The sequence below is a fragment of the Sinohyriopsis cumingii genome, chromosome 12 (assembly GCF_028554795.1).
Source record: "Sinohyriopsis cumingii isolate HCF-2022 chromosome 12, ASM2855479v2, whole genome shotgun sequence".
NCBI classification, from domain to species: domain Eukaryota; kingdom Metazoa; phylum Mollusca; class Bivalvia; order Unionida; family Unionidae; genus Sinohyriopsis; species Sinohyriopsis cumingii.
In genome coordinates, this window is record NC_142972.1 from 110,449,577 (window position 1) to 110,469,516 (window position 19,940).

The following is a 19,940-nucleotide window of genomic DNA, read 5'->3' on the forward strand; positions in this document are numbered from 1 at the left end:
GTGGAGAACAGCCGTTGGTTTTTTAAACAGTTAAAAATACAAACTTATTCAATATACATACCATGTCAAATCACTAAATGTAAAGGAACCTGAAATATTTCTATCTGTGGATGGACAAAACTCATAATTTTTAGTAGAATTTAAGCTTGTGGAAGACAACAAAAACCGTATTCGTAATGTGCATAGAAAGCATAATTATAATGTTACACTGTAGAATATACATTTCATTATTGTTACATTAATTTCACTATATTTAATGATGCGAATTATTGCATCACATAATGAACATATTTTCCAGAGATTATGTATCTCATTAGTTAGTACACACCCACTATCAATAGTACAGAACCATATATCTTAGGCAAATGAATATATAAATGAAACATAACATTAAAATGAAATGTATCATCTATATCTACCATATTTATCATCTCGCATATTTTGCACTCGCTATCATCTCTTTCATTATCGTATTTGATTTTACTCTGGGCTCTTTTACATTCACGCGTAACTTAAATAAATTTTGTCTTATAGTTTTATGATTAATACAATAAAAATAGCTGTCTTACTATAAAACATATTTAATTTATTATAAAAATAGACGTCTCTTGATTCCAATCAATCAGCTATCCATGTCAACGGGTCATTAATGTTAGTACATCGATTTATTTTGTTTATTGTTTAACAACGTTATGATGATGTTTTAATTTTGGTTATTTAATGAATTGTTTTTCAGAGGTAACTGCAACACCCTGATATCTATGCTTTCTCTTCTTTTTCATACTATTGTACAGAGGGCATTAAAATGAGTTCCCAACAAAGGTATTTTCATATTCATTGATAAACTAGCTGAGATACAATTCCATAAGTCTTCACCAACAACAAAGCGTGTTTAAACTTTATCATGTCAGACCAGAGGATAGATTAAAATCCTTTCATGGAAGCCTGTCCACATTTACATCCCAGAAAAAGAAGGAAATCAAATAAACCTGGCGACCTGATAATAATGTAGGACATGCAGTATTTAGCTTCTCAAAACACAGTGTATGGAATATCTATGTTAAAAAGTGCATGATAAGTATATATGCATTGTCATAGGAAGTTAATTTACTAAACAAAAGCACAAGACGTAATAAAATAATGCAGGGCTTACAATAACCATGTTTCTTTCTGTTGTTTATCTGTCATTGTCTGATAATCAACTTGTAAGTTGTTCAGAACTAATATTTTGATCAGTGATGTACGAAATGAAAATCGGAAAGTCATAATACATACTACTAAGCTTCTAATGAGTTTTCATGAAAATAACGACACACTTCCTTTTGATTATTATAATGAAAATCACGATCCTGCTTTTTAATTTTTTAAAACTGAAACTGATGACCTTGGTGCAGTTGAACCTTGCAACGAAAATAAGGATTCTTTTCTTTTCGAATATTATAATTAAAATTGCAATCATGTTGTTTTTTAACGATATAATGATAATTACGAGCAGGTTCCTATGGAAAAGTTTAATGAACATTGCGACCATTTTCCAACTGAACATATTATCAATTTTGAATTTGAGAATTATAATGAGAGTATTAGAATATATATGGGTCAAGGAATAAATGAGTTTGGTAATTGTTAGCCTTAACATTATCACGAAAATGGTAAACTTGTTCCTACTGTGCACATTAACGAAAATGACGACCTTGTTCTATTCGACATTATAACGAAAATGACGACTTTGTTCTATTCGACATTATAATGAAAATGACGACTGTTTCTATTTCATATTATAATGAAGATGACCACCTTATTCTATTCAACCTTACAACGGAAACGACGACTTTGCTCCTTCGCAACACTATAACGAAAAGATCTACCTGTTCCTATTTAATAGTATAACGAAAATGGCAACCCCATTCCTATTTAATACTATAACGAAAATGGTGACCCTGTTCCTACTGAACACTAGATAAATATTAATTCTGATAATGAAATGATAATTTAGACTTTATATAGGAGAAGACATGGACACACACACACACAAACACTCACACAGTTATTCATTTTATCTGGTATAACTGTCATGCAATTATAGAAAATCTCTGCTTGAGGAATATTTAAGTCTCGGGTAATTGTGTGTCTGGGAGATTAACACTTCATTCAGAACCAAATAAACACGTTGTGGAATTACTTGTTTAGCCCCAAAACTGTTACATGGACAGGTGTGTCTTTGTTAAATAACATCGAGATTTTACTTTTCTTGGCTGAATCAAGTTGGTGGCACACAATCGTCTGGGAATTCAACCGGGCTTGAGTAGTGTGAAATGATAGCAGTGATAAACGATAACAAACATGTTTCTGCAGCCATTGAAAGGGCTATCACACGCATCCACAATGCTAATTTTGACAATATAACGTTGCCATTACCAAAAACACCAGCAAGCCAAACTCTCTTTGGACTTTCCGAATAACGTGACTGGCTCAGAAAACATCCTTGCGGAAAATATTGAGTTTGATTACGTTTTCGCTTGCGTCACTTTGTAACCTCACAGACGGAATAGTGGATCTTGTGTAATCACCACCATGTTTGCTGAGTTGGATAATCGTCGCGGCAATGTCAACGTTGCTCAAAACTTCATTTGATATCCTTTCCACAAATAACTCAGGTATGTTAACTTTTCGCATGCCAGTCGGTGTTCACATCCCTCGTTCTCGAATGAGTTGCCTGAATTGACGATGAGCCTAATGCAGCCAAACTGCTGGAGGGCATATTGAAGTATAAGGATTATCATTGTTTGTAAAATTACAAATTCCGTCGATAAGTTGTTTGAGTAATGCTATTTTATCAGGACCAGAAAATGCAGCAGTTTCTATTCTAGCTATTAATTCAGTGACGTCTGTATATTTTTCATCGACGTTGTTAGGTGTTTCTAGATTCATCCTGCCGGATGTTTATTTCAGCGAAGCTTTAAAGGCTCTGACGATAATACTCGCGAGCAGCGCTGCTAAGCCGACTTTATATAATTTATTGAATTTCACAATCGTTTCTCCTGTGCAAGCGGTGGTATATGCATAAGAACACTAAAATCCAAATAACATGGACCACATTAAATTAATTTACATTTAATTAAATTAACGGGAAAATTGTTAAATTATAGTCACATACCGATTTTCTAAACCATTGCACTGAAAAGCATTAAATGGAACCCACAGCATGCGAGTAGTGAACTTCAGTATGTAGAAGTATAAACTGTGATGGTCATAAGCATTTGTTCCTTTACTACCAATACGGATGGATCTTATACATTATTGTCTCTGTCTCCGTCTCTCTGTCTCTCTCTCTCTCTCTCTCTATCTCTCAAGAAATGGCCTATATCATTATACCTTCGTGTTAAGTTTACTTCTAAGTCAAAGGTATTGGTATAATGTGGATGATCTGTAAAACAAAATACACAAATGACCTCAAGCCATATATATGTGTATATTTCTGATTTGTATTTTCCATTGCAAAAATATTGTTATTCCAACGTTATACATCACAAATAATTGCGAAGTTTTACACTCAGTACGAGAATTCATAGCGATTGAGTTTGTCTCTTCCAAATATATTACGACCTATCACCGAATCACTCATAACAAAGAGAACTAAACAAGACTTAAAATAATAACACTGGACAACAAATTTTTACAAAAGTCATGTTACTGAAATAAAATTAGTCAATTCTTATCAATTTTTATGTGCTGAACACGAATATGACAGTCAAATTGCAAAATTGGCTCTAGTTTTTTTGTAATCTGCAAGAAATTAATGTTTACATAACGAAATGCATTCCAATAGTAAAAGGTCAACTGTAATAGCCTACCTATAAAAAATCAAGTCATTGACTACATCTTAGATTTCTTCGCCTGTCTCGGGAGCATCTCTGAGGAGTGTCCAGCAGTAGTCAGCCAGCATTGTAGTGGACCATTTTCCCTGGTATCTTTGTTCCATTGTTGCGATATCTTGATGAAAACGTTCGCCGTGTTCATCACTAACAATGCCACAGTTGCTAGGAAAGAAATCCAAATGGGAATGAAGGAAGTGAATCTTTAGAGACATATTGCAGCCAAGTTTCTTATACTTCATCAACATGTCTTCTACTAGTTCCTTATAGTTTTCTGCCCTAACATTTCCGAGGAAGTTTGTAGAAACTAGGCGAAAAGCATCCCATGCTTGTTTCGCGTCACCTTCCAGCAAGTTGTTGAACCGGTCATCTTTGAAAAGCTCTCGAATCTGAGGACCCACAAAAACTCCCTCTTTAATCTTTGCTTCGCTGAGTCGAGGGAATTTTTCATGCAGGTATCGGAATGCTGGCAAAGTCCGGTCAATGGCTTTCACGAAGTTCTTCATCAAACCTAGTTTGATGTGAAGGGGTGGTAGCAAGATTTTCTGAGCCTCAACCAGAGCTGGGTGTTGGATATTCTTCTCTCCAATGGCTACATTCTGCCTGTGAGTCCATTCCTTCCTCATGTAGTGCATTTCCCTTGCTCGGCTATCCCACTCGCATAAGAAACACATGTATTTTGTATATCCTTGCTGCAGTCCCATTAAAAGGGCAACTACCTTCAAATCACCACAGAGGTGCCAGCTGTACTTGTTATACTCAATGGAATTCAGTAGCTGCCTTAAGTTATCGTATGTCTCTTTCATGTGGACAGCATACGCTACTGGAATAGATGGAAGAATGTTTCCATTGTGCAAAAGCACAGCCTTGAGACTCAGTTTCGAAGAGTCCACAAATAGTCTCCATTCTTGTGGGTCATGAGTGATTTTTAAAGCATTCATGAGGCCCTCAATATCGGAACAGAATATCAGATTACTTTCCTTTCTGAAGAAAGGCTCCAATTGCTGGTGGCGCTTTCGATATGCAGTAATTGTGACATCTTCTTCTAGAAGATTCCATTGTTGGAGTCTTGATCCTAGCAATTCTGCCTTGTTCTTTGATAAGTCCAAATCACGAATCAGGTCATTTAGTTCTTCCTGTGTTATTCTGTGTGGGGTTGATGATGCACCACAGTGAAAATCTGGATCACTGCATGCTGATGGACCAGGAGAAGAACAGGTCGACTCACCTTTGTCTTCGTCAGATGAATCAAGAGAATATTCTGCTGGAGGTTCTGGAATAGGAAGTCCCTCACCATGTGGAACTGGTCTCAATGCAGACGGAATGTTTGGGTAGACTATTCTCGACTTCTTTCGCTTCGTTATTCCGCCGGAAAGAGGAGGAACCAAGCAGAAGTAACAGTCATTTAGGTGGTTGCTTGGCTCTCTCCACACCATTGGGACTGCAAACGGCATTGATGACCTTTTGCAATTCAACCACTGTGAAAGCTGTGTTGTACATGTAGCACAGCATACATGCGGAGCCCAAGGCTTGTCTTGGTCACCAACCTTGCATCCGAAGTAAAGAAGATATGCCTTCTTCACTTGAGAATTGATACTTTTCTTCTGGTTGGCAAATGTCACTTCCCCACAAATATAGCAAAAATTGTCCGCGGTATTAACACACTTTCGAGGCATTACTGTTCTTTATTGTACGTAAATGGATAAAATAATAAGTTTTATGTAACAGTAGCTTGAACTGTCTCGCACAACGTCTAAAATATTTTAAATGCTGAACCTATCTGATTGGGCTTTATATAGTACACTGCTTACGTCAGCTTCAGCAGCCGCCTGGCATTAGTATAATAGGCCTACACATGTATAGTACACTGCTGACGTCAACTTACTTCAGCAGCCGCATGGCATTAGTATTGCATTGCATCAGAAAATGATGCAATCAACTGTGGATGATGTGAGCATGATGGTATTGTGCAATGTTACATCATTATTCCGGATGTTGCTGCAGTCCTACTGGAGAAATTTACACAGTGAAACATAGAAAATGAGGTATATGAATATCTTCAAAACGAGAGCCAATACAAATTTTTCACGGTTATATTCGTGTTCGGCACACCAAAATACTACAGATTAGGGCCTTTTCAAGTCAGTAATGATTTCACTGTTGACCAGTGTAATTGACAAAAGAGATTTCGAGAAGATTAAGCATGACAAGAAATTAAATTTCAGTAACCGTTACATGCATGTGAGCTATAATTCAGTTACGACTACAGCAAGATCTGCCACTCACTCCAGCACCACACACACACGGACACACATACACATAAACACGCACGTACTCACACTCAAACACACGATCAATCAAAACCTACTTAGCGGTGGAGATGCCAATGATAGGTAGATTAGAGTCAAACGACATAAACAGTAGTTCCCTTTAGATTATCAGACGGGATGCATATTAAATATCGAGTCAACATGCAAAGGGTTTATGCATCCAATAATTAAACAATTTTTAGTGGTAAGAAATCCACTTTGATATTACATTCCAAAGCGAATAATTGCTAGCTATAGATGTAAAGAGAGGACAAAATAATGTCGAACGTTTCTCCTTTTCATGATACTTATTTGTGTCTTCCACTCTGGCATTACTGACACAATTTCTACTTCTCTGGCATTACTGACACAATTTCTACTTCTCTGACATAAATGAAATAATTTGTTTCGACTCTGGCATAAATGGCACAATTTCTTTAACTCTGACATTAATTACACAGTTTGGTCTAAATGAATTAATTTGTTTCCTCTCTGAAATAAATGACCAAGGCAACATCCATGTACACACTCCTTTTGCGTGGCCTGTCATCGGTATCATATATCAAAACTGTACCGAAAAGGTGACTGTGTTGAGAATTTCAATGTCCAATTTGAGAAAGTAAGGTCACTCTTTCAGAAGAATATTCTCCTCAAAAGTGGACACCATTGTTTCCGGTAATCACCATTTTACTTTATATGTTGCTCAGGAAAAAAGCGGATGGGGAAATAAAGTGTGATGCCTGTAATTCAGAAAATGTTTCTACGCAAGCTGAAGAGTATTGTCTTGATTGTAACGAAGCTTGGTGTACAAATTGTTTTAAATCACATCGTAAGGAACAAACATTTAAGGTTCATAACGTAATTATCTAATCTCTACACATACATGTAAAAGTCACAGAGTTACACTTTGCTCAACATGTCTTAAAATAAATCGCAAACACTGTTCCAGTGTCACATCATTAGATACCGCTCCGATTGGCTTGTAATTAAAGCGTCCGCCTATAATGCGGGACTCGCGGGTTCGAAACCCCGACCGAGTCATACCAGAGACTTTTAAAAATTGTACTAACAGCTGCCTTGCTTGGCGCTCGGCATTAAGAGTTTAATGTTATGACTGGTCGGCCTGGTCTCAGGATAATATGATTGGATGGAATATCATGCTACATGTCTGCGGCATGATTCCCCAGTGCTGGGCATCGTTATAAACGACCACACTGCAGACATCGTAGCGATATGACTTAATAACTGTTAAAGCTACGGTAAAAATCCAAACCATACACATCACACCCACATGGCTAGATGAAGAAACAGCCATATTTCTCAATCAAAGTCAGCTGAATAAGATCATATGAGCAATTAAAAAGTGGGACGATGAAGTGTCGGACCTACTTGCTATAAATAAGCCAAATTTGAATAACGTAAAATCAAAAGCAAAGGTAATGAGTTTTCCAAACTTTGTAAAAGGTCTAAAATTCCATTAACAAAACATTGTCTCTATATTTTCAAATTTCAAACTAGTATAAATTCCTCTCATTAAAATTTTGCTTTTATTATCAATCAATCCTGGCCAGCAAAACATTGACCCCGTCTCAAAAAATAAAAAAATAAAATTGGTTTGAGATCACTTTGTACAGAAATACTTTTGAATTATTTAATGCTTAATCCGGGATTTTTCCTCTGTAAACCTACAGACATTCATCAATAACACTTCAGTATATACAGTGTGACCTCAGGTTGTTCAATCGGCCCTTTCACCATCGTCACACAAGTCTAACTCTCTACTCCGAGGTACGTGACTTCATATATGGACGGCCCCTTAGTATGATCATTCCTTAAAAATCTCTTATCTAATTTCCACAACGAAGAAGAAAACCATAGGCAATTTAATTGTTACTTTTCTTTGTTAAAAGCAGTCCTCGATAAAAATCATTTACATATTTAAGAAAGTTAGACGGCCATACTATACACTTCATCTGGATCTGAGTATGAATCGAAAATGACACTTATAGTACCTACTTCTTTCTGAATACACATGATAGACATGTTCTTGATGACGGCTTCTGTGTAGGGGAAACCATACGAGCTGTGGCATTTTGTTGATCTACACGTGTTCTAACGCATGCTTTCAGTTCCGCTCCATAGAGTCAGTTGATAATTTCAGTAATGAGTTTTCCAAACTCAAGTCTGTAAAAGGTCTAAAATTCCATCAACAAAACAATGTCTATATATTTTCTAATTACAACTAGTATCAACTCCTCTCATTAGAATTTTACTTTCATTATCAGCCAATCCTGGCCAGTTAAACCTATAATCACTATTCTATTTTTACACATTTCTAGATTAATTCACTTTTCTTCCATATCATTAGGTGTCATCCATATATAATGTCTCGGATTTTACCCCTCCTTCCGCGTCATATTTCGTCACAAAAACGCAAACCGCCTCATATATGACATCACAAAACGTTGACCTCGTCCCAAAAAAAATCAAAAATAAAATTGGTTTGAGATCACATTGTACAAAAAACTCATGCGAATACCACGATGCATTTCGAATTATTGAATGCTTAATCCTGGTTTATTCCTCTGTAAACCTATACTAAAGAGAAACATTATCAACAGATAAAAACCACAACATCGACCTCACGAATTCTGTTCTGTTTTCTCTTCCTCCCAAGATAAATCTGAGATGCTATGTGGTTTATATTTCTTTTGCATCTGGTGCTACTTTTGTCGATTGTGTGACCTCAGGTTTTCCCTATCGTCACACAAATCTAACTCTCTTCTACCCCGAGGTGCGTGACATGATATATGGACGGTTCCTTAGCACGATGACTCCTTAAAAGTCTATTATCTTGCCCGCGACTCTTAAAATTGTTGCACACGCCTGTTATGTATATGGCTCTGAGAGTTTGCATATATTTTTCACGGTTCTGTGAGTAATTACCTCTCTATGTAAATGTCTTGATTGTGTCTCAATATTATCTAGAATTATGTCTAATGCTCCTGACCACTTTACTTTCATCCTTATTTATGGTCAGGGTGATTCCCTTTTATGAGAGAGAGAGAGAGAGAGAGAAATAGATAGATATATCATAAGAAAATGTAGGTAAGATATTTTAAATTTGAGCAGACAATTAAGTTTTAGAAATATTTCATTTCTATCCTCATTAATTTATCTTGATTAACTGGCATCCTTTCTCGATCGCAGTAGCCAATACAAATTGATTTAAATGTATATACAATAAATAAACTTGCTCATAAGAATCTTTTGCATGAAAAACAGGTATCTATCCTCCAGACTGACATTCGATTAATTCATTATTATTAAAACTGAAAAATAAATATACCAACAGATGACGTAAAGTTTTTCATCTGCTACATGAGATACGGAAAATATAGTTTTCTCATTTTTAATAAAATATTAACATGTTGTTGTGGGGTTTTTTGGCGTCATCCCCACAATTTCGTTGAGCGAAAATACAAAAAAAAAAACTTCTTTTGAAAGAATTGCAACCAAGTTGGTAACTGATAATAAAAATAGACTTCAGGAGTTCTTTTTGTATTTTTGAATAGACATTTTCTGTGTCAGGCTACCTATATCTGTTCTCAGGACCGGCCTTAGGCCGATTGGACCGATCTTGCCCAATCGGGTCCCGCGCTCACAGCGGCCCCGAGAGTTAGTAATTTTTAAACATATATCTATGGAGAGAAAGCATCTTTAAACTGATGGAAGAAACGTATAAGTTCAGTATATATCAAACTTGTTTAAAAGTTTATTTCCAAATGTCATGCGCACATGGGGGTCCGCGCGTAAATGCAGGGGTCTTGCTAAAATGATCCAAATCGGGCCCCGCGTTTGCCAAGGCCGTTACTGTCTGTTCTTTCATGAAAAATCATCACACTGTCTTGTGTAACTCACCGTTTTATCCTTTATTAATGTGTGCTCACTTATGCGGCTCGGTTTATTATTTTTATTACTTTTCATTCTTGCTCCGCATACAAACATGTTCTTGTTAAAAGAGAGGTGCATGGACGTATGTACAAATGCAACAATGGGCACCAATTCACTGCCGTTGAGACACCGTGTTTAATCATAACATTTTATCACCTTTACTCTGAATATTTTTTTTTACCGTAGACATAGATTTAAAGTTGCTAGATTAAGTATTTTTGGAAACATTTGGTACATTAGAAGATATTGCGTGCAATATTTGCGTTCACCCTGAGTCTATCTCTTTAAGGGCCAAATACATTTCCCCACACTACATTATCATCGTAGCATACATTTAATTTTGACATAATCCAAGTTCAAACTCCAATCAGACGTTAACAGCATATAAATTTGTATTATATATTAATCTATATGTAGTGTCTGGTAAACGTGGGAGGACGTGAACCGTCCTATTCATTGATATGAAAACTGTTCCTGCTATTGTGTATCGAGTGATGATGAATCACAAGCACATGACTGGTTTGTCTATGACCTGAATAGCTAGGTGCCCGCCAGGATATCAAGATACTGAGTAAGAAGCGAGCGCATTGAATTTTCTAGATCAATATGTGTATAAAACTCGATTTCATTCTAATAAAAAAAAATTCTGAAACATGCATTATCATAAAACGAAGTTAAATATAATTTTTCGTTCGTAGTCACATGTTAAATTTTCGGAAAGGTGCAGAAAGCAAGCAGAGTAATATTGAGAGAGAGAGAGAGAGAGAGAGAGAGACAGACAGACAGACAGACAGAGAGAGAGAGAGGGGGAGGGGGAATGTTGACACTAACTAGTTTGCTCCAGCATTGTTCAGTCAAATAGGATATTTTATCGGCATATCTTCTAACTGATTATATTTGTTTATGCTGAGTGTATCATTCATAATGTCATCTGTGTATAATTTTCATGTCCTCAATTCGCTATCGCTAATGCACATCCACCCAAGGGTATACAGTCAAACAGAAATATAGAGTATGTATGTATGTAGGTATGTATATGTGTGTGTGTGTGTGTGTGTGTGTGTGTGTGTGTGTGTAACTGTCTTCATTTGCTTTTAGTCACACAGAAATATAGAATATGCATGTACGCATGTATGTATGTATGTATGTATGTATGTATGTGTGTGCGTGCGTGCGTGCATGCATGTATGTATGTATGTGACTGACTTTATTTGCTTTTTTAAGAGAGATTATGTCAGATTTATGAAAGTCGAGGTAATAAATGATCTTGAAACACATCAAAAACAAGTCATACAATAAAATATACATGCTGCGCCAGATTACACATAAACTTAATGGGACATCTTTATTAAATATAACCATACAAATATGTCCATATTAATATCAGTAATGATATCGTTCACATTGGCCTAACACTGTCGTTCTTCCAATATTTGTCTGATGTAGGTAACGATACAAGGACAGCACAATGTAGTATCCCTTTTGTGGTTTGGAACTGATATGGGTCGACATCTTCCATTAACCATGACTTTCCCTTAAATCACACGTGACTTCATACGCTATGGGTTAGTACAAATACTTGTAACGCTTATGTGAAGGTTGTTGTTGTTGTAGGGTTTAACGCCATTTTTCAGCACAAGATAGGCTATACATGGCGGCCAGTATTACTGGTGGAGGAAGAACCCGGAAAACCCCTGGAAGAACCACCGACCCACGAGAAGCTACTGGCAAGCTTTCTCACATACCCACATTGGCAGAATCCGAGACTCTAACCCACGTATACACATGTGAGATGGCAGTAATCCATAACGGAGAGCGCTTTAAACCATTCGGCCACTCGGGGCCCCCTTATGTGAAGGATATTGTTTAGTACAATCGGCTGACGCAAAGCTATGTAATTCCTTCCAATTTTTTTTTTTTTTTTTTTTTGGGGGGGGGGGGGAAATTATAACTGTTGGATAGGCTGGACTTGTTCGTGTGCAACATCAGCCCTCACCCCTAACTAATGATTCAGTTTTACTGGTATAAGTGTCATACTATTTTAGATAATCTCTGCTTTTGGAATAGCTAAGTCTCGGGGATTTAGGAGCCTAACACCTCGTTCATATAGAAACAAACCAATAACACTATTAAATGATGTTTGAAATGATCGTTCTTGTCTTTGTCCAATAAATGTTTCACAGACAAGTGTGTTATTGGTAAATAACATTTGAGATATTTCTTTCCTTTTTTGAGTCAATGTCGGTGCAGCATAATCGTCTCCGACTGCAACCGGGGATGTATTTTTCGGTGAACTCCAACTTCATCGTTGTCCTAAAAATCCCTGAGTGCTTTCAGACCTGGTGGTAAACCAGACATCATCACGTGCTAATGCCATGACGCCAAGCTAAACGTCGAGTTGGTTCTGGTACATCTAGGTGATCCCAACGATTAGTTTCTATTCGACCTATAACAAAATTATATTTCTATGTATACGAGGGTTGGTTAATGCTACTCTGTCGCAAACATTTGTCAATAAGACGCATAAAGCCACCATCGAGTGTTGGCATCACTGGTTAGTTTATCCAAAACCCTGTCCAAACATTCCGCAATCCCATCACCAAATTAAAATCCATCACTTATAAGTAATGGGAAATCTAATTATAAACACAGGCACCAAAGACGGTTAAGTACCCGAGTGGAATGATGCTGATTCCTTCAGACTGAAATTGAAATTCTGGCGACTAATGATACTGATACCGTATTAGACGAAACTTTCTCTAGCATATCCACCTTTAGTGATACGTATCAGAGCTGATCTATCATTATGTTGATTATTTCACAAATATTGCCACTCCATCCCAGTGTAATCTAGATCTGTTTAAAATAAGCAAATGCGATCCAGACTAGCTTACCTGAGAGGTGTGAGATTCAGGTTAATCAAAAACAAGCCTATCAGCAGTAAAAGTAAGTCGGCCATGTACTATTCTAATATTTTTCAGCTCTCCTTCTCTAATTAATAGGCTCACGAATCCCATTAAGTTACTATGAGTGGTAGAAAAGGTGACACTGCGATATGTTCATGCACACATTGTGCTGTGTTATCATCATTATCATCGTCGTCGACGTCAGCATTGGTAAGGACAATCGACATAGCAGAGTCGTTAATCCCGCTGATTTCACTTATATCAGAGAGGTTCATTCCAACAGCGCATCAAAGCTACAAAACAAGATCTTAAAGTTTTATTTATAATTTGATTTTGTAAAATCCCGAGCCAGCCAGAATCAACGTCAATAACAACCCGGCTAGAAAATTCAATCAAGTTTCCTTTGGTGGCAGACTTCCAATCCGCATCAGCGCATTGCTTGTGGAGTCTCCGTAAATAATAACAGGCATTTTACACACTATTAAATGCACTTTCCATGTGACAAAGTAAAAATAAGTGATTGCGAAGATGGGCCTGACGAAGCCTTTTTTCCCGTGATTGCAAGCATAGCTTCATTAACAAGATCTTAACATAATGGACTGTTCAACTGAATTTGTAATGGTAGAGTCGAATAAAGCAATGGTAGATGACTTTGCCCGCCTCAGGTAAAATAATCAACAACTTCTAGTGGTGGTGCAAGCCCGTACGAATCAACACAAAATGGATGATTGGGTTTCAACGCGTATGCAACCTAATGAGTTCTAGGTCATGCTGTCGAATCTATGTTGACGATGCCAGTTTCCCTTTTGGGTAAGATCATTCCGTATAAACATACCACGGAAATGTTTGTCTGACGTTGCCATAGAGAGCAATCAAGATTGCTTTACGGCGGGGCTTTTGCGAGTCGTTCCAGTTAGCGGAAGATCTATTCCTTGTTTTCATCCGCGAAACGCTATGAGGCCTCCAATCACCTTTCTTGCAGCCATCCAGGATGCAGTTCCAACTGCCTCTAAAGCAGCGGCTTTTGTATCCGAGAGAACCTAAACCGCTATAAACCCTGGAACTGTCGCTAGGAAAAGTACTAATCCTACTGTCTTTTGCATTTGCGTCACCTCTGACTTGGATACATTTAATAACACCGAGGAGTTATTTCGTTTGGCTGCATTAACCTCACCAAGATGTGTTTGGGTCAACCATAGGGGGTTAATTCCAGTTAATGGTTCTCAATAAAGCCTCTCAGTTACACAGGAATCGTTTTTTATAGCGCTCCTTATTTATTCAAGCTGATTTGGGCTAGGGCCAACCATAACTTCGTTGTAGGACATTATTATTTGAAAACACGACAATTTCAAACTTTAGAAAACTTTACTAGTTTTCCACTGACACGTCAAAACACCGTCATTCGACCACCTACGCACTCCAATGCAGCAGCTTATCAGATAGAATCACAGCAGTGCATCTGAAATTGTTGAAAGAAGGCGTATGAGCAACAAGTGCATAAAAGTACATGTCTAACACAGACTACAGAACCATACCCGATTTACCTCTGAAAATGTTACGAATACATGTTGAGTAGTTTTTTGTCACGCAACATGCAGAACACTGAATTCTATTGAATGTATAGTGAGCGTGAGACGTTATAGCAGTTATGTTCGTCCATAACTCATAAACGATAGCAAACGTGTTTCTGCAGCCACTGAAAGGGTTAGTACGGACATCCACAATGATAATGTCGACAATATAACTTCGTCATCAACAAAACCACCAGCAAGCCAAACTCGCACTAGGTTTTCGGTATAACGTGACTGTATTTTTTTTAGGCCTAATTATAACTATAATGACAACAAAGTCATAAAGGAGTTGACGCACGATCATGACTTAATTTGTGGATTATATTAAGTTTATATTTTAAGAACCTAATGACTATAATAATCCATATGTATCTTTCTGACTAAATCCCAAATTATTAGCGACATGAAAATTAATGTGGTAACAATAAGTCAATTGATATAGGATAATTTATACGTACCTAATTCACCGGTCGATAACAGGGTTAAAAATAGCTCTGTTTGCACGAGAGCATTCTTCGGTGTTATTGATGAGCTTACGCTATACGGGTATTGTTTGCCTGACGACATTAGCGAAAACAGGCATACAGGTAATCATAAGAAACGTAGGATATTAGATTTATACAGACGCGTTGACACTGTAAACCAAATTGGGAGAAATGAAATCATATACCTGATCAAAGCTACTTTACATGAAAAATTATGTCAAGTAGGCATAGATAAGAATAATTCGACGATAACTACTGTCAGTGAAGACTGGCGTCAGATGAAGTTCTTCCAAGTTTGGACGTGAAACCAACGATGGACTGAACGTCCCGCTATGCCTGGATGTATTCACGTCACCAAGACAGCTTCCATGTACGCACTTCTTTTGCGAGCAATGTCTGCAGTCTCATATATTAAAACGTCTGCCGTATAGGTTACTATGTGGAACATTTCACTGTCCAGTTTGTGAAAGCAAGGTCAGTACTCCGGAAAAAAACGTTCTCTTGAAAAGTGAGCATCATTGCTTCTGGTAACCACCTTCTTACTTTACGTATTGTTCAGGAATAAAGCGGATGGGGAAATAAAGCGTGATGCCTCTAATTCAGAAAATGTTTCAACTGAAGCTGAAGGGTATTGTGTTGATTGTAACTAAGCTAGGTGCACATGCTGTTTGCAATCCCATCGTAAGGAAAAAATATAAAAAGATCATAATGTAATTGGCATGAATGAGCTCATCACAAGCCAGAAAATCTCATCAAACTGGGCTCAGATTTCCGATGTGCTGTTCATGCCAACGAAATCCCTACACATCGGTGTAAAAGTCACAGAGTTCCACTTTGCTCAATGTGTTGTAAAATAAATCATAAAACTTGCTCAACGTGAGAGAATTAAATGAAGAAACAGCCAGAATTCTCAATCAAATACAACTGAATCAGTTCATACAGGCAATTAAAAAGTGTAACAATAAAGGAGCTACTTGCTATTACTTTAACAAATTTGAACAGCTTAAAATCTCAAGCAAAGGAAATAATGGATCAAATAAGTCATTTCAGTAAAAGAATCAATGATGTGTTGACAAGTTAGAGAAAACGTTGCAAAAGTATGCAGACAGAATTTATAATGAGCAACTGATTAAAATGCAAGAGCAAGAAAGAACTTGTCAGGCGCTAAAGGTTGAAATGAAAAATAACCACTTATACGCTGTGAACCAACATGGAACAGATGCACAAAACTACATTTTAGCAGAAAAAGTAAGGCACCGCACATCTCTTATCCAAAATTAAACCGACAATACGAATGCTCAAAATGAAGCGTTATGGTTGCAGCTGGAAATCAATCCTAAATTGCAACTGATGCTGGAAATCCCAACAAAACCTTTGGCCAGCGTAAAGGTGCGAACACAAGAGGGCGAGTTTATCGTCTTGGGCAAAATGTAATATCTTAAAGGTTGCAGTGCAAAATTGGTGATTCTTTGGCGGTTAGAGGTGTCAATACATGGTCCAATGTTGTGTATATATCACAAAATTCCATTATCTTCACTGAATGGAATTACTATCATACATTTGACTTACCCTCTAAGCTCATCAGTGAATATCGCATGTCTGAAGGCTGTGACGATACTACGAATTTTCGAATTAATGGTGATAATGAATTTGCAGTATCGTTCCATACGCTTAGAGCAGTATATTTTTCAATGTGTGTGATGGTAAACTTCAGTTACAGTTCAATTTAATACAAAACAAAAATGCCAGTTTCGTATACTCAAATAAAGATAACCGTGTTTACCGTCATCGATAATGATGCTAATATGTAATATAGGTTAAAAAAGAAATATTAGCTACATAGTATGATGTTTATAAAATAACTGTCCCTAGTCAGGTATACCATGAACTAGATTTTGGACTAAGGTCAATTGCAAATTATAAATATGCAATACATACATATAGAGAAAAAAGGCAACACGCAATACAAATTAAATATACTTCTAACCATGGGTATTTTTAACTTATGGCACTGACGAAACTTGGCCGATATAGATAAAATTGAAAAAATTGAAAAACTTTGCATACATATTTTAGTCCAAAGATATTGTATTCTCTTCGTTCATTGTAGAATCATACAGTATCGCAGATTCTACGTCTGTAGTTCTTGTAGCACTGAGACAGGGGTTCCAGTAGAAATAAATGAAGTTTTTCTTTTTTGTCATTTTAATATTGCAATGCATGCTTAGGAAACGTCTGGGATATTGTGATACCTGCAATAATTAGTACGTCTGTTCGTCTGTCTGTCCGTTACTCAATCTTCTAAATCACTGAGTCGAACTTCAAGAAACGATGTAGCTGAATCGTGCTGACTATATGTAAGAGATTTGTCATTCCCGGCTTCCAACTATATATTCTTGAGAAGGAAATACAGCGCAGTTAGAACTTTTTCTCTATTATGGTATAACCAAAACTGAAGACGCATAATATGTGTAACTGTTCTTGCATTATGATTATTGTTCCCTGTCAGAAACTGTGGTGGTAGTGGTGTGAAACTTGGAATCGTGGAGTGCATCGTTCGAGAGTCATTGCAGTTGCTCTAGGTTCATTTTATATTATTTCACTCTTTTAATCTAAATAATATTTACAGATTAAATCTATACCATATAGTGATCCATCTAACTTTTGTAAAAATGAAGGACTATATTGAACAAGGGCCATTTCCTGCTCCTTCTCCAAATGTCTTTATATGATGTAAACTGCAAGTGTGAGATGGTTAACATTTATTTCTAACATCAAATTAGTGCTCACGTGCCATGGTTAATGGGTGTCGAAATACTATCGAAAAAGATGCTAAAAGAAGTCATCTTTTCCATTTACCTCTCATGGATACTGCTTTACCATGAACTATTTACTCAGTTTTAAAATTGTAGTATACATGTTTATTATTTTAAGGGTTATAACGCTTTATAAGTAGGGTTTAATTTTTAAAACTATTCCAACATGGTCCCTCGTAGCCACAAAAGAATATCTAACTTAAACGTCAACTGAAAACTGTGCTAAATTGTATTGAGATAAAAGGTATTTAGCAATAAAATCAAAAACTGTTCCTACATGAAATATTTGTAATATTATTGAATGATAAGATTTTAAATGACGCGTTAACCTGTAAGTTCTCTATTCATCTAATATATTGGTTTTTTTTTACCGTCACTACAAATGACAAGTGTTCTTTATATATTTGTGTTTAATTATCCTGCTAGATTCACAGCGATATAGCAAGCATACACAACCATAACCTATCTATAGATAATGGTGATGGCACATTTCATGCAAGCAAATTTATGCAACCTCAGACGATTCTATGTTGCTTGCTTAGTTCATGCTTTGGTTTTCAAGAATTAATAATGTTACAATATGAAGAAAGACAGATTTAATAAAATTTAATGACATTTTCGCTGGTTGCAACTGCTCTCACCATCTGACAATTGACATTTTCGTTAATAGATCACATGTATGGAAATGCACCACATTAATGAGTACAATACACATAACAATTAAACGGTTAAGTATCGTGATAGAAATGAGTAAGGGGTTAACCCCTTTTATTTCTTTATTATATATATATATATATATATATATATATATATATATATATATATATATATATATATATATATATATATATATATATATATATATATACATACATACATACTGGGTAATGTTTACTTCATTGAGTCTTTGTTTACTTTCAGTTCCAAATCCCCCTTAGCGCCTCTTCATAATATCGCGTGCCCAAGGCAATTTTGAAAGAATAAAGAAAGAAAGAAATGAATTAATAATAATGGTTTTAAAATATCTATAATACAAATTAAAAAAAAATTTCATGGATCTTTTTAGTACAATAATGGAAGAAGAAATACAGTGCACTGAAGAAAATGCGGTTTTAATTTTTCACTCATAGTGACACGTAGGCTGCTTTGGGGGAGAACACGACAACGTTACCTAGACAGAAAAATTCAAGGATTGCTTACTATTTAGTGATTAGCACAACCGTACTCCCGTAAGTCAATATGAGGGATAAAAATTGACCTAAGAAATACTCAATCAGTAAAACTTTATTTTTGGAGCAAAATATGTGCTCAGATCTTATTTCCAGTTTCAAGTTGCTCACATGGAGCATTTCGTCTTCAATTTCCCAAATCAGCCCATGATCAAAAGTCGTGTTTTGGTATGAAAAATAAATGTATAAACATTTTAATACAATAGAATATGAAGTAATTATTTCATTTCCATAAAACGGTGGGCAGAAAAATGGACTTTATTCAATATTGTGGGTTGTTTTAATTTTTGGCTTAATAAATACAAATTAGTATTGTGATAAATTTGGAGCATGCGCATATGTTATAGCGCCTCATTTTAAGGAATGCTTAGATTTTTGTGATTACTTCTTTGATTATTGGAACTCGGTCCAGTGGAAATATTCCTTAGCCGAAATAATTAGCCAATTGCTAGGAGCAAATATCACGGAATGAAGTGTTAGTGAGTTTCCCTGATGCCTTCGTTTACTTTTGGTGAATTCAAGTTTGAGTCGCATGAGTGTCCCTGTCGTTCCATGGTCCTTTTTATAATCTTGTAGTGTACATTGATTGTGTGACTGCAGGTGCAGTACTTATGGTTGGAGACTGGTAATTATACAATGGAATAAGCAAGAAGGGACTTGGCAGATACCGTATGTGTCGTCATTGTGGCAAATGTGACGCACTTTTACAGGCGAAATGTGACTCGAAACTAATAATTGATTGAATTATGGTGGCATAGTAAAAATAGTTCCTTGTGTCAGGGGATACTTGTATAG